The sequence below is a fragment of the Apodemus sylvaticus genome, chromosome 14 (genome assembly GCF_947179515.1).
Source record: "Apodemus sylvaticus chromosome 14, mApoSyl1.1, whole genome shotgun sequence".
Taxonomy (NCBI): domain Eukaryota; kingdom Metazoa; phylum Chordata; class Mammalia; order Rodentia; family Muridae; genus Apodemus; species Apodemus sylvaticus.
The window spans coordinates 58658954-58672936 of record NC_067485.1 but is presented as its reverse complement, the minus strand read 5'-3'; positions in this window follow the sequence as shown (position 1 = coordinate 58672936).

Here is a 13983-nt window from a genome sequence, read left to right as displayed (position 1 = left end):
AGTGAGATCCTGTCAACTTAAATCAGAGTGGTGGTGGGATGCGGGGAGGAGCTGATACTAAAATCTGATTCCCTAATTGGTTCTTGATTGTGTCAATAAAGAAGGCGGAAGCCAATTGCTGGGTAAAAGGAAAAGGTGGGATTTCCGGGTCCCAGAAGGAGGAGAAGAGACAGAGGGAAAGAGGAGGGGTTTTAGGTCAGGTTTTGGAATAGGAGGCGTGTAAAACCATGTAAGATCTTGGGCATCTGGAAACCGGCCTCCGCCACCTGTGGTTATCTGAAATAAGTTAGCTGATAAGAGCCCAGCAATTGTGCTATCTGGCTAGTTTTAAAATATTAAAACTGTCTAGTGCTTTCCATCCCCGGAGCTCAGGTGGGCAAGTGGAGAAAGAGGTGGGGCAGTTGTTGGCAGTTTGGCAAAGCTAGCCGGGAGGAAGGGGCAAATTGGAAATGAGGCCGACGGCAGCATATCTTAGAGCTAAACCGTGAACGGTCGGTCGGAGCGCAGGCCAGGGAAAGAGGTAGCTGGCGGGAGCGTGATCTCAGAACGGAGCCCAGAGTGCAGCCCCTGCAGAGGAGCAAGCGGGTTTTTGCAGTATTGGGGACCATTGAGATGGCTCCTGCCACCAAGCCTGAGTTTTACAAATTAATCAACTCCTTAAAGAAGGTAATAGGTTCTATGGGATGTCTCAGTGGGTAAGGCCACTTGCTGTACAGAGTCTGATCCTGGAACCCATGTAAGAAGAATGAGGAAACAAACACTTATACAAAGTTGTCCTCGGATTCTCTTGTCTTTCACGCTAATGACAGCCCCTATCCTCTCTCACACACATACTCATCGGGACTGTAAAGATTGCTCAGAAGTTAAAAAGGAGCACTTGCTGCTTTTGAGGAGGATCTGAGTTTGGTTTCTAGAATCCCCTTCAAGCAGGTCTAACTTAGTTTGGGACACCTGGCACCCTGACTTTCCTGGGTATCTGCATATTCATTCACATGCCAACATAAAATAAATATTTTTTTAAAAATACATAATAATAGTGATGATAATACAATTGATTTTTTTTTGAGACAATAGCTGTCTTGGAACTCACGCTATAGACCAGGCTGGCCTTGAATTTACAGAGATCCGCCTGCCTCTGCCTCCCGCGTGCTGTGATTAAGCCTTGTGCCAGAACTATTTAAACAAATTTTTGTTTTTGTAGTCAGGGTTGCTCTGTGTAACCCCGACTGTCCTGAAACTCACTCTGTGGGCCTCAAACTTAGAGATCCGCCTACCTCTGGCTTCTGGGATTAAATGATGTACCACCACCACCCAGCTTCATTTAAAAAAAAATTAGTACAATAAAAAGAGAATCTCCGGGGCTAGAGAGATGGCTCAGCTGTTAAGAGCAGCGACTGTTCTTCCAAAGGTCCTGAGTTCAAATCCCAGCAACCACATGGTGGCTCACAACCATCTATAATGAGATCTGATGCCCTCTTCTGGTGTGTCTGACACACAGCTACAGTGTACTTACATCTAATAATAAATAAAAATCTCTGGGCCAAAGTGAATGGAGTCGGAGCAAGCAGAGGTCCGGAATTTAATTCCCAGCAACTACATGATGGCTCAAACATCAGTACAGCTACATTGTATTCATTTACATAAAATAAACAAATCTTTTTTAAAAAAGATCTTTTCTAAGGCAGTCATCAACATAAGAAGCCTGATTTGAGTTTGGATCTCAAGCATTTATTACAGACCATGGGTCATAAAAATCAATTTCATGGGTCAGGCCAATATTAAAGCAAAAAAGAAAATTAGGTAGAAAATAATTGTGTTACTCCTGTGTTTGAAACTTGCTTTATATAAATTTAAAGTGAGACACACATGTCACTGTGTCATGATATAAAATGCTGGTGGTAATCAAAGGTCTAAGTCCTTGATCTAAAACTGTCCCAGAGCCGAGAAGCCAAAGACTGCTGCTAAGACCTCTCTGCTACACTGACAAAAATGTTCTTCAATCGGGTGCAATTTTGCTCATTAGTAAAAAGGATATAAATTTCATTTATTGTTTTCAATATGACAATTTTTCAAATGTCACTGAGAAAAGTGACAGATTCAGAAAAAGTTATTTCCAAACTACAGTTGGGTCTTGTGAGAAAGGTTCTATATTGTTCAACATTTATAAGTTTTAGATTTGAATTTTAAATTTGAAACTGTGGCTTAGTGTTGGTAAACAAACTACAAGAAGAAAGTGCTTCAAAGACGACATGGTCATTCTATCAACATAAGTGTATATGAATATATAATTCACAAGCAATGGCTAAAATTTTAATATGCGTACCTTAATTATTCACCTTTATACTTGATACTTTAATTACAACCATCTGTAATGAGAGATCTGATGCCCGCTTCTGGGTTGTCTGAAGACAGCTACAGCATACTTACATATAATAATAAAATAAATAAATCTTAAAAAAAAAAAAAGGAGAGAGAATTCCCCAGGGAATGCACAGGAAATTACCCTGGAGAACACTAGCGGTGCTTTAGCCCCATCCATTATGGGCTCATGTCCTAAGAGGCCATCTGTGCCCATGGCTTTATCTCTCTCTTTGGTAAGTTTTACATTTTTCCTGCCAAGCAACTATAGTAGTTCATCAAAGTAGTGGCTTCAGGTAGGTGTGCCAGGACAGGTGATCCCGAAGATCCAAGTTCAGCAACTAGATCTTCCCTGAGGAAGTGGTCAGTGTGGACATTTGGCTGGAGTAAGAAGGTGCCTGCCTGTCTTGAGGTCAGAGACCATGACTCACAAAAGAGCTGTCCACTCGATGGCAGCCCCATTCTATCCAGAGACTGATAGTCCATCGGCCACCGTCCTGGCCAGGTGCCTGCAGTCTGGGGGGCAGAGGACACAGTGCACCAGGTAAGCAACACCTTCTTGAGCTTCAGACTATGCCCCAAGTAACCATGGAGGACTGGTCCCTGAGCCTAAGTGCCAGTCTCTACACCTTGACATCACTTGAGACCGCCAGTTCCTGATGAGGCTAGTGGGCTTCACGAGGAAGAGAGTGTCTGAGATCCCTGCAGAAGCCCAATGGTTACTACCCCATCCTCCAACTATCCTGTGCACTCGACACAGACGGGATCTGAGGAATGCTGGGATTGAGGCCTACTAATGAGTAGACCACCCGTGAGACAGTGTGATCCATCCTTAGAAACCCTGGTTCTGATCAAGTCCTCCCCAGACAGCCAACAATTTGGCCTGTCAGTTGTCTGCTGAGATTTGGTGACCGGGGCTGCTTGGTTGAAGCTGGGGCTTGCACTCTCTTCTTTCTGGGTTTCTTCTTTCCTTGTGTGTTAGCTCTTGCCCACCGTACCCACACTCTCTCGGGATCTGGAAGCCAATGGAAGAACTGCACTGGGGACTCTGGGGTCACAGAAGGCGGCTCTCAGCTTGCCTTCCTCATAGAGCCCCTCCTCCTACAAGATGATCTTTGTTGTCCTCTTTCACTGTGCCTCAAAACCCTTCATTCTAGTAATCCGTGATTGAGGCAGGTTGGCAATTAAAATTATCCAGGCTGGGTGGTGGTTGCACACGCCTTTTAATCCCAGCACTTGGGAGGCAGAGGTAGGTGGATTTCTGAGTTCGAGGCCAGCCTGGTCTACAGAGTGAGTTCCAGGACAGCTAGGGCTATACAGAGAAACCCTGTCTCGAAAAACCAAAATAAAATAAAATAATCCATCACACCTATTCACTGGAGTTTAAAAGTTGTCTGTAAACCATAGCAAGGCATAGTCTACAGCCAAAAAAAAAAAAAAAATCCTCAACAGTTTTCATCTTCTGTCTTAGGGTTTTATTGCTGAGAAGAGACACTGTGACCAAGGCAACTCTTATAAGGTCAATATTTAATTGGGGCTGGCTTTCAGGTTCAGAGGTTCAGTCCATTATCATCATGGTGGGAGCATAGCAGTGTGCAGGCAGGCATGGTGCTGTAGGAGCTGAGAGTCCTAAATCTTGATCTGAAGGCACTCAAGAGAAAACTATTTTCAAGCAGCTAGAGGAGTGCCTCAAAGCCCAACGCCACAATGACACACTTCTTCCAATAAGACCACACCTCCTTCTTCCTAATAGTGCCAGTCTCTGAGCTAAGCATATTCAAACTACCACATCATCCTTTCCAGTTTTGTTCTGCAATGCCCGTTTCCTTTTTCTCAGTACTCTGTGGTAATACTAATTTCTTTCCTCTCCACAGCCCTCACCAAACTTATTTTTTCTCCAGGTGTTTGTCACCTGCTGGGTCTGTGTCTGAATTTGCTGTTCTAAAGATCATCCCATGCCTAGCTTCTTGCCACTTGATTTCCATGTCATGTCCCCAGAGAAGCATTTCCAGTGACCCTCTCTGCTGTCGCAGAGTCACTTTCATCTGTTACTATGGTTACTTTTCATTATAATATTTATCACTGGATTAGATGGTATTTTTCAGTTACCTGATGATTATCATCTGTCTCTTCTTATTGCAATGTAAATTCATTGAATACAGAGTGCTTCTGTGCCTAGTATCCACATAGCATGCCACATTGGAGCTAGAACATTGCATAAAGTAATACTACAACATATTGTAGATGTGTAGTAATGATGTAACAAATTAGTGAAGAAAATAATAGAGGCCAGACATGGTGCCCACAACCGTAACTGTAGCTACTCCAGGGGCTGAAACAGGAATATCAAAAGCTCAAGTCCTACCTGAGCACATTAGCAATCTGAGAATGTAGTTCAATGGTAGAGCATTTGCTAGCCATTCAAACCCCATGTACTGAAAAAAAAAAAAAGCAAGCTCAATGAATGAATAGTAAGATTCTACCTAATTAGGAGTATTTATGGGACACCTAGTAGGAAAGTCTAGGAAGACCACATGGATCTGAGGTTTCCTGCCACCATTTGCTGAAGAAGGGAGGCCTCCTGCCAGCAGCAAGGTGAATGATTTGGAAGCAGATCCTCCTCCGAACAAGAGGCCAGGCTCTTGTTCCTCCATTAAGCCACTCCCACTGTCTTGACCCTTAGAGATAATATCTATTGATTGTTTTTCTAATCTCTCATTCTTTCTTTTAATTTTTCCACATTTGTCTGTATTTGTGTGAGGAGAGAGGAGGGTGCACGCCACAGTGTATGGGGTCAGCGAACAACCTGCTTCTATCCTCTCGATAAATGGACCCTGAAGCTCATGTCATCGGGCTTGGCAACAGGTTCCTCTATCAATCGAGTCGTCTTGCCAGCCCCTGAGTGATACTTTTAGGCCACTGTGTCTAGGGATTGTGTGTTGAATAGCTGTAGAGAGCTAAAACATTTATGAGTCTGGAAATGAAGATTTATCCCTGATAATTTCCTTTTCTCTCTATTCCCATATAAAAACCATCTAAGTATTTCCCAAGTTCTCCATTTCTTCCTGTCTCTTTCACTACAACTTGGTCCAAACTGCTGCCAGTGGTCACTCACATAGGTGTGTGACCTCTTAACTGGTCACCCCATGGCCTTAATCTGTGACTCAAGTGTTCTCTTCTAAGGATACACATTTCACAAAGTCCTCACTTCCCTGAAACTTTTGCTCAACCTGCATTAGAGACACGGCTCAGTTGATAGATTGCTGTAGTGGGAAATATTTTCCATTACAGATTGCTTGCCCATCATGCAAAAAGCCCTGGTTTTAGTCTCCAGCGCTGAATAAACCAGATCTGGGATTGTGACATTGTGACTATATATCAAGTTTAAGGCCAGCTTGTGCTACATGTGATCCTGGCTCAAAGGGGGGGGGGGAAGTAAATTATAATGAATGTGGATAAGTATTAATTTAGGTATCATCTTAGAGGCTACAGGGACACAGAAAAGATGCAATAAGAGGTCTTCAAGGTGGTTCATCAGATAAAGCCCTTGCTGTGAAAGTTTCACAATGTGAGCTGGATGCCCAGAACCTCCTTAAGGGTGTATTGTGCAATACTATTCCTGGGAAGAAGTGAACAGATGTTTACTCACCCCAGATAAGGAACCAATAACAGAACAAAGTCAGGATACCACCAAAGTCCAGCTTGGTGAGACGACTCATTTAAATTGAGGGTATTTACGAGATTATGGGTGAGGGATTACTTACAGGAGCAGAAATGACTCAAATACCACTATATTAACAAAGCCCACTCCAACCTTGGTGATAGCTCATGAAATCTGAAACCACTGAGTTCACTACACAACTTGCAGGCAGCTCAACAGACTATAAAGTGTCTCTTCAGGCAGTCAGAGTCTCCTCTAGGCAAAGACTGAGCTGCACCTTTTCTAAGCAACTTGAGTTGTCTGAGTCTTTTAGGCAGTGCAGCTGTTCTCTGCCTCTTCCTGGCATCGTGGCTGTCGGAGTCTCTCGCCATGCCTTCTGCTTAGGTATATACTTGAGGACTGAACTGGCTATTGTTTTCATTTCATTACGGAGATGTGACTGTGTGTCAGGGACTTGGGATAGCTAATCTTTAGATGTCAACTTCACTGCATCTGAAACTAAAACAAGTTGCTGGGCATTTCTATGAAGGTTTTCTCTCCCTCCCCCCTGTCTTTCTCTTTGGATTTTTTGAGACAGGGTTTCTTTGTGTAGCCCTGGCTGTCCTGGAATTTACTCTGTAGACCAGATTGGTCTTGAACTCTTGAACACTAAGCCATCTCTCCCGGTCTTGAAATCTGTCTGTCTCCGCCTCCCGAGTGCTGGGATTCAAGGCTTATCCCACCACCACCTGGTTTATGTATATATACATACATACACATATACATACATACATACATACACATATACATACATATACACATATACATACATACTTACACATAAACATATACATACATACATACACATATACATACACACATATACATACATACATATACACATATACATACATATATATACACATAAACATACATACATACACATACATATATATACATATATACATACACATACACATATACATACATACACATACATACACATATACATACATACACATACACATACACATACACACATATACATACATACATACATACATACACATACACATATACATACATATATACATACACATACACACATACATACACATACACATATACATACACATATACATACATATATACATACACATACACACATACATACACATACACATATACATACATACATACATATACATATACATACATACATACACATACACATATACATACACATACACATACACATATACATACATACATACATACACATATACATACATACATACATACACATATGCATACACACATACACATATACATACATACATACCTACACATACACATATGCATACATACATACACATATACATACATACATATACATGCATGCACATATACATACATACACATATACATACATACACATACACATATACATACATACATACACATACACATACACATATACATATACATATACATACATACACATACACATATAGATACATACATACACATACACATATACATACATACGTACACACATACATACATACATACACATATACATACACATATACATACATACATACATACATGCATGCATACATACACATACACATGCACATACACATACACGTATACATACATACACATACACACACACACACACACACACACACACACACACACACACACATATATATACTGTAGCTGTCTTCAGACCAGAAGAGGGCATTGGATCCTATTAGAGATGACTGTGAGCCACCATGTGGTTGCTGGGAACTGAACTCAGGACCTCTGGAAGAGCAGTCAGTGCTCTTAAGCGCTGAGCCATCTCTCCAGCCCTGTGAGGGCTTGTCTTGATGAGGATATTTACAGTTAGAAGATCCACCCTAAGTCTGGGTGACACCTCACAGCTCAGATAAAAGGACATTGGAGGTGGGAGGAAGACACTTTGCTTTTGCCTGCTTGTCCTCACTGGCAAGCCCTATCTCTTCTGTTGTTGTAGCATTCCTTAATCCTTATTTAGAACCAACCTCTTTGTGGTTCCAACATAGACCAAAGGCCAGTAGCTCTCCCAGAATTCTCCAGGCCTTCAGTGCCACACTGGGACTGCTGAGACACCCAGCTTTTTGGACTACAAACAACTATTGTACTCTCAGCCTCTCTAGTGTGCGAAAGTAATTATTGGACTACCTGGACAACATCCTGTAAAACACTGTAACAAGATTTATAGCTACATACTCTTTCTCTCTCTCTCTCTCTCTCTCTCTCTCTCTCTCTCTCTCTCTCTCTCTCTCTCACACACACACACACACACACACACACAGATGCTTGATTCTGGCCCTTTAGGGGAAACCCTGACTAACACAGGGAGGGGGATGTCTAATGGATCTGGTCAGTTCCAGGAACTTTCTGAAACCTTTGAGTTGTTTACTTCTTGAGAGTAACTCACTTCCCAGTAAAATGGAATGTTTCACCTCCCTTTAGAATATCCTGTGTCATTTTGTTTTTGTTTTTGTTTTTGTTTTTGGGACAGGGTTTCTCTGTATAGCCCTGGCAGTCCTGGAACTCACTCTGTAGACGAGGCTGGCCTTGAACTCAGAAATCTGCCTGCCTCTGCCTCCCAAGTGCTGGGATTAAGGGCGTGTGCCACCAATGCCTGGCTTATCCAGTGTCATTTTTAAATTTAAGTTTAAATTTTTTGAGAATTTCATATACAGGTATTTATATCATTCCCACCCTTCCTTCTACACCCTCCAACTCTTCCTTGTATCTTCTTTGCCCTCCTCAATTATTGACTTATTCTGGTTTAATTATAATTGTTCCATAAGCACATTACATATTGTGATGGCTATTCCTGGTTGTCGACTTGACTATATCTGGAATGAACTACAATCCAGAATTAGAGGGCTCACCTGTCATCCATATCTTGAAGCTGGAAGACACAAGTTCTGACCTGGGTCTTGGCATAGAGATCTTGAAGCATAGTGGCTCTGAAAAGCTTAAAGGAAGTACATACCTTTAATCCCAGGAGACTAAAGCAAGGAGATCTCTGAATTCAAGGTCAGCCCAGGACAAAATGAGTCCCAGATTCAGACATGGCACATACCTTTAATCTGGGCCATGCCTTCTGCTGGAGACCTACACAAGGACATTGGAAGAAGGAAGATTCACTCTTCTTCGCCACTTTCATTTACTTGCCAGCACATCTGTTGGAATCTACGTCTACAGAAGACCAGCTGAAACAACTAGCCTTGTGGGAGTGAGCAACTACTAGAATCTTGGACTTCCCACTCACAGCTGACCATTATTGGGGATGTTGGTCCACAGACTGTAAATCATCACAATAAATTCCCTCCATATAGAAAGACATTGCATATGTTCTGTGACTCTAGAGAACCCTGACATATATACATATATTAGCAACACTAAACTCAGTAAGTTAATATATATATATTAGTATATGTTAATATATTATTATATATTATATAATTATAATTATATATACTAATATATATTAACTTACTGGGTTTAGTGTTGCTAACATGTTTATGTATTTAGGGCTGTATACCTAAGGTTGTATAACCTGTCAGTAGCCTCATGCCTAGAAGACCCATTCTCCTTCCCTTTGAAGCTGTTGAATGACTGTAGCTCTTCATCTGGAGCTGCAACCTTGTGAGATTTCCTCCATCCAGAGGGGCATGTCAACCTGTTTTGTCGTTATGCTGGTCTTGTTTAGGCAGCCCTATTGTCAAGCTTTTATGGGTACAGCTTCCCTGTCATGTATAGAAGACATCAGGTCCCAGCAGATGCCCTGATCATCAAACTCATGTATTGTTTCAGCTTTTCCTTTGCAATGTTTCCTGAGCCTTAGCTGTGGGGATTTCACTGTAGATGTGTTAGTTAGGGTGGGTTACTGCACCAGCTGCTGTTCTCTGTTTTGATCAGTTGTAGATCTCTGTAATGATCTCCATTTGCTGCAAAAGAAGTTTTCTTTGGTGAGGGTCAAGAGTTAGACTTATCTGTGGACATAGGTATATGTATACAGTTAGAAATTATACTGGTTTGAGAAAGTGGCACTAGTAAAAGTTCCTCTAGGGAGTGTATCACTGTGAACAAATTAATGAGAAACTCAGTCACTGATGATGATGTATTGGCATTCCACTAAGAAGACGAGTTAAGAAGCCCTTACACAGACTGGAGAGATGGCTTAGCAGTTAAGACTGCTGTTCTGGAGGACCTGAGTTCAAATCCTAGCAAAAACATGGTGGCTCACAACCATCTGTAATAAGATCTGATGCCCTCTTCTGGGGTGTCTGAAGACAGCTACGGTGTACTTACATATAATAAATAAAATCAAAAAAAGAAAAAAGAAAGAAAGAAAAAAGAAGCACTAACCCTTGGTGTAATTTAACCAAGAGCAAGCCTAGATCGGACATCTCTATTTCTATCTCCCTTATGTCTTATGTCTTCCTGATGTTCCCTGTCTGTCTGTTGGTCTGTCTGTTGTCTGAGTCTAAATTTGTGAAACAATAGCTGCGTCGTCTCCAATATTTATGGCAAATGCTCCTTTTTGTTTCTTTGTTTTTGTTATTTTGTTTTGTTTTTTTGAGAGAGTTTTCTCTGTGTAGCCCTGGCTGTCCTGGAACTGTAGACCAGGCTGGCTTCGAACTCAGAAATCTGCCTGCCTCTGCCTCCCGAGTGCTGGGATTAACACTGCTTGGCACAGATTTTATAAGGTTTCTTTCAACCTAAATTTTCTGTTCCCAGCACTTATTATTATAACATGCATATACACATACTTTACTCTGGATCCAGGGGCATGAAAAAAGTACATAATTTAAGATCACAGCTATGCATTACCTTAGGTTGTAAAACTTAATTATATGGGACATCCAAGGTAAATAAAATTGGTTTTCATCACTCCCTTAAAGGCAGGTTAAACAACAGCCTGAGTACACAGTAGGATAGCAGGAGTCTTAAGTCTTAAGGGGCCTCACCATGTATTAGCTTTGGCCGTAAGGTCCAGCAAAAGTCCCAGTCTCTTGGGGTAAAAAGGTAGCTTCCCTCCAAGGTTTGTCTTGGAGGAAATGTCCACACAACAAAATGGAAGGAGAGAACCAACTGTACAACGTTACCCTCACTACTATTAAGACACACACACACACACACACACACACACACACTAAAAACAATAATAATTACAATAATTATTTAAAAATTAAAGAAGCAATGACTTCAGTTTTAGTAATAGTAAAAGTATAAAAGAAGCAAAGCCCTCTAGTTTGTTTTGTTTTAACACAGGATCTCACTTTGTAACCCATGCTAGACTCAACCCATGTAATCCTTCTGTCTCAGTCTTCTCAATGATGGAATTGCAGGTATGAACCGTCATGACAGATTTTTTTGTTTTTTTTTTTGAGACAGGGTCTTCCTACATCACCTTGTCAAGCCAGAAAATAACTCTGTCAATTAGTGTTGTGTTTTATAAAAATATAAAGAGAGAAGGAATATGTTTGGTGGAGGTGCAGTCAGGTGTGGGGGAAGGGGAAAGGGGTGCCTCCTTGGGCCCATGCTGAGACATCCATACCCCTGAGGGACCAGCCACAGGACGGTATAGTATAGAGTTTGTTTAGGGAATGGGGAGGGGAGTTGGGAGGGTAGTAGAAATGGAGAAAGGGGAGAGGCAGGGGAGGGAAAGGGGGAGGGGAAGGGGAGGGGAAAGGGTGAGAGAGAGAGGTAGAGAGAGGGGAGTGGGACAAGAGGACAGTGCTCACTGCTAAGGGCGAGAAGGCAAGGGGCGGGGCAAGCAGCCCCTTTTGTACTGAGTCAGGCACACCTGGTTGTTGCCTGTGGCGGAGCCCAGACAAAATGCTAATAATTAGGCTAGCCTGGAATTCACAGAGATACTCCTTTCTGCTTCCTGGGTGCTGGGATTAAAGCTGTGTGCCACTAAGCCTGGCCTAGTTTCATCTGTTTTTCTTTGGGTGCACATGAGTACCCTCAGGAGCCAAAGAGGTTGAAGGGGGTGTTGGATCTCCTGGAGCTGGAGAAACAGGCAACCGTGAGAGTCCTGCTCAGACCAAGGAAGCTGAGCTACAAAGATTCTCAGAGGAGATAAGCGGCAAAGACTCTGAGACCAGACCAGCCTCCTGGGAGAAGCAGAAACCTGCAGAGATTCCTGTAAGAGATTTAGACCAGAGTCACTTGGAAAGGATACTCTCCAACCTTCTGACCTGCCTGCAGGCTGTGCAGTGTGCTCCAGGTTCCCAGCTTTTGTGACCCATCACCTATTCTGGGGTGGACTTTCGTGATATGCCTGTCTCTGAGTCATTTTGGCTTCTGTAAGTAACCCCTCACCCATACGTAACCAAAAAACCTCATTGGTTCACCAACTTGGACTCTGGTAGTATTCTTACTTTGGTCTGTTGGGAGTTCTCTATCTGGGTTTAGTAGACATTTGTGTTGTGTGTTCTCAGGAAAAGTTTTGGCACACAACAGGGTGCATGAATGTTCTAGAAAATGGAAGGCTTGGAGAAGTGTCTTTTGGATTGTTGGCTTTGGGTCTTCAGTCCTATAAAGTCTATTTTATTTACACAACAAAAGCCACCTGGCACGGTTTGGAAGGTACATATCCTTGAAAGTGTTGTGCATGGATTTTGTTACTTTTTAAAAGTTTTTTTTAATAGAACAAATATTCTTCACTGTATGCCCTTCATTGTGACTCCGTAGCATGATTAGGAGAGAATGTTTGTGCACTAAATGCACTATGTAAAATTTAACCATGAGTGAATTTTTTAACCAATGAAATTTAAAGGTTTCTTTTTTGGGGGGCTGGGGTGGGGATTGAGACAGGGTTTCTCTGTGTAGCCCTGGCGGTCCTGGAACTCACTCTGTAGACCAGGCTGGCTTCAAATTCAGAGATCTGCCTGCCTCTGCCTTCCAAGTGCTGGGATTAAGGCGTGCACCATCACTACCCGGCTATTTTAAAGGTTTCTATTTGTCTATTTCGAGACAGGGTCTCAAGTAAGCCAGCCAGGCTAGTAGTCTCCAGCTCCCTAAGCAGCTGAATATGACCTTGAATTTCTAAAGTTCCTGTTGACGCCTCCCACGTGCTACCGTTACACACTGGTGCCATCACTCCGGTTTGGAGGACTGAGCTTAGGGCTTTGTGCATGCAAGGTCATCACTCTTCAGAGTTATGACAGGCAGAGTTCTCCTGCTCTTCTAGAAAGACAGATTCAGATATAAACCTCTTTAACTATTAAAATTTATCTTGCCGGGTGGTGGTGGTGGTGGCTCCGCATGCCTGTAATCCCAGCACTCTGGGAAGCAGAGGCAGGCTGATTTCTGAGTTTGAGGCCAGCCTGGTCCTTTTTTGGAAAAGTTTTTTTTTTTTTTTCTGTCAAAGATGGCTAGTCTACCAAGGGCCAATAAATAGTTCATAAATCTCCCCAAACTTGCAGAACTCCCACGTGATAAAATTTGTATTTACATAAAGGCCCTTCTACAGTCCCTGAACTTGATGACCCTGAGCAGTTGGACCTCTTACCCTTTTCTTTCATTTCCTATTCTCCAATTATAAATGAGCCAATTAATTAGATTATGAGATAATTAATGGAATGCACACAGCTACCACCCATGTCAGAATAGAAGCTAAGTGGACTCCCTGCCTTTGTGTACTTCCTGCTTGGTTTGGGTTGCATCAAGCCCCTGTCACAAAGAGAAATACCCTTGCCAGGGTTTTATCATGTTGTTTGCGTGTTTCTTTGTACAAAAGCAAGAATAATCTTTTCCAACACCTGGCATGAGAGAGACCTTAGGTTCCATCTCCAGTAAAAACAGGTAGAATGGAGTGAAACCTTACTCTTAGAACTGGATGTACACTGACTGGGTCTCAGAGTAATGCACAGAGATAATGGAAGAAAGGAACTACTAAGGGACAGCAGAATAGAGTGGGGATTGTA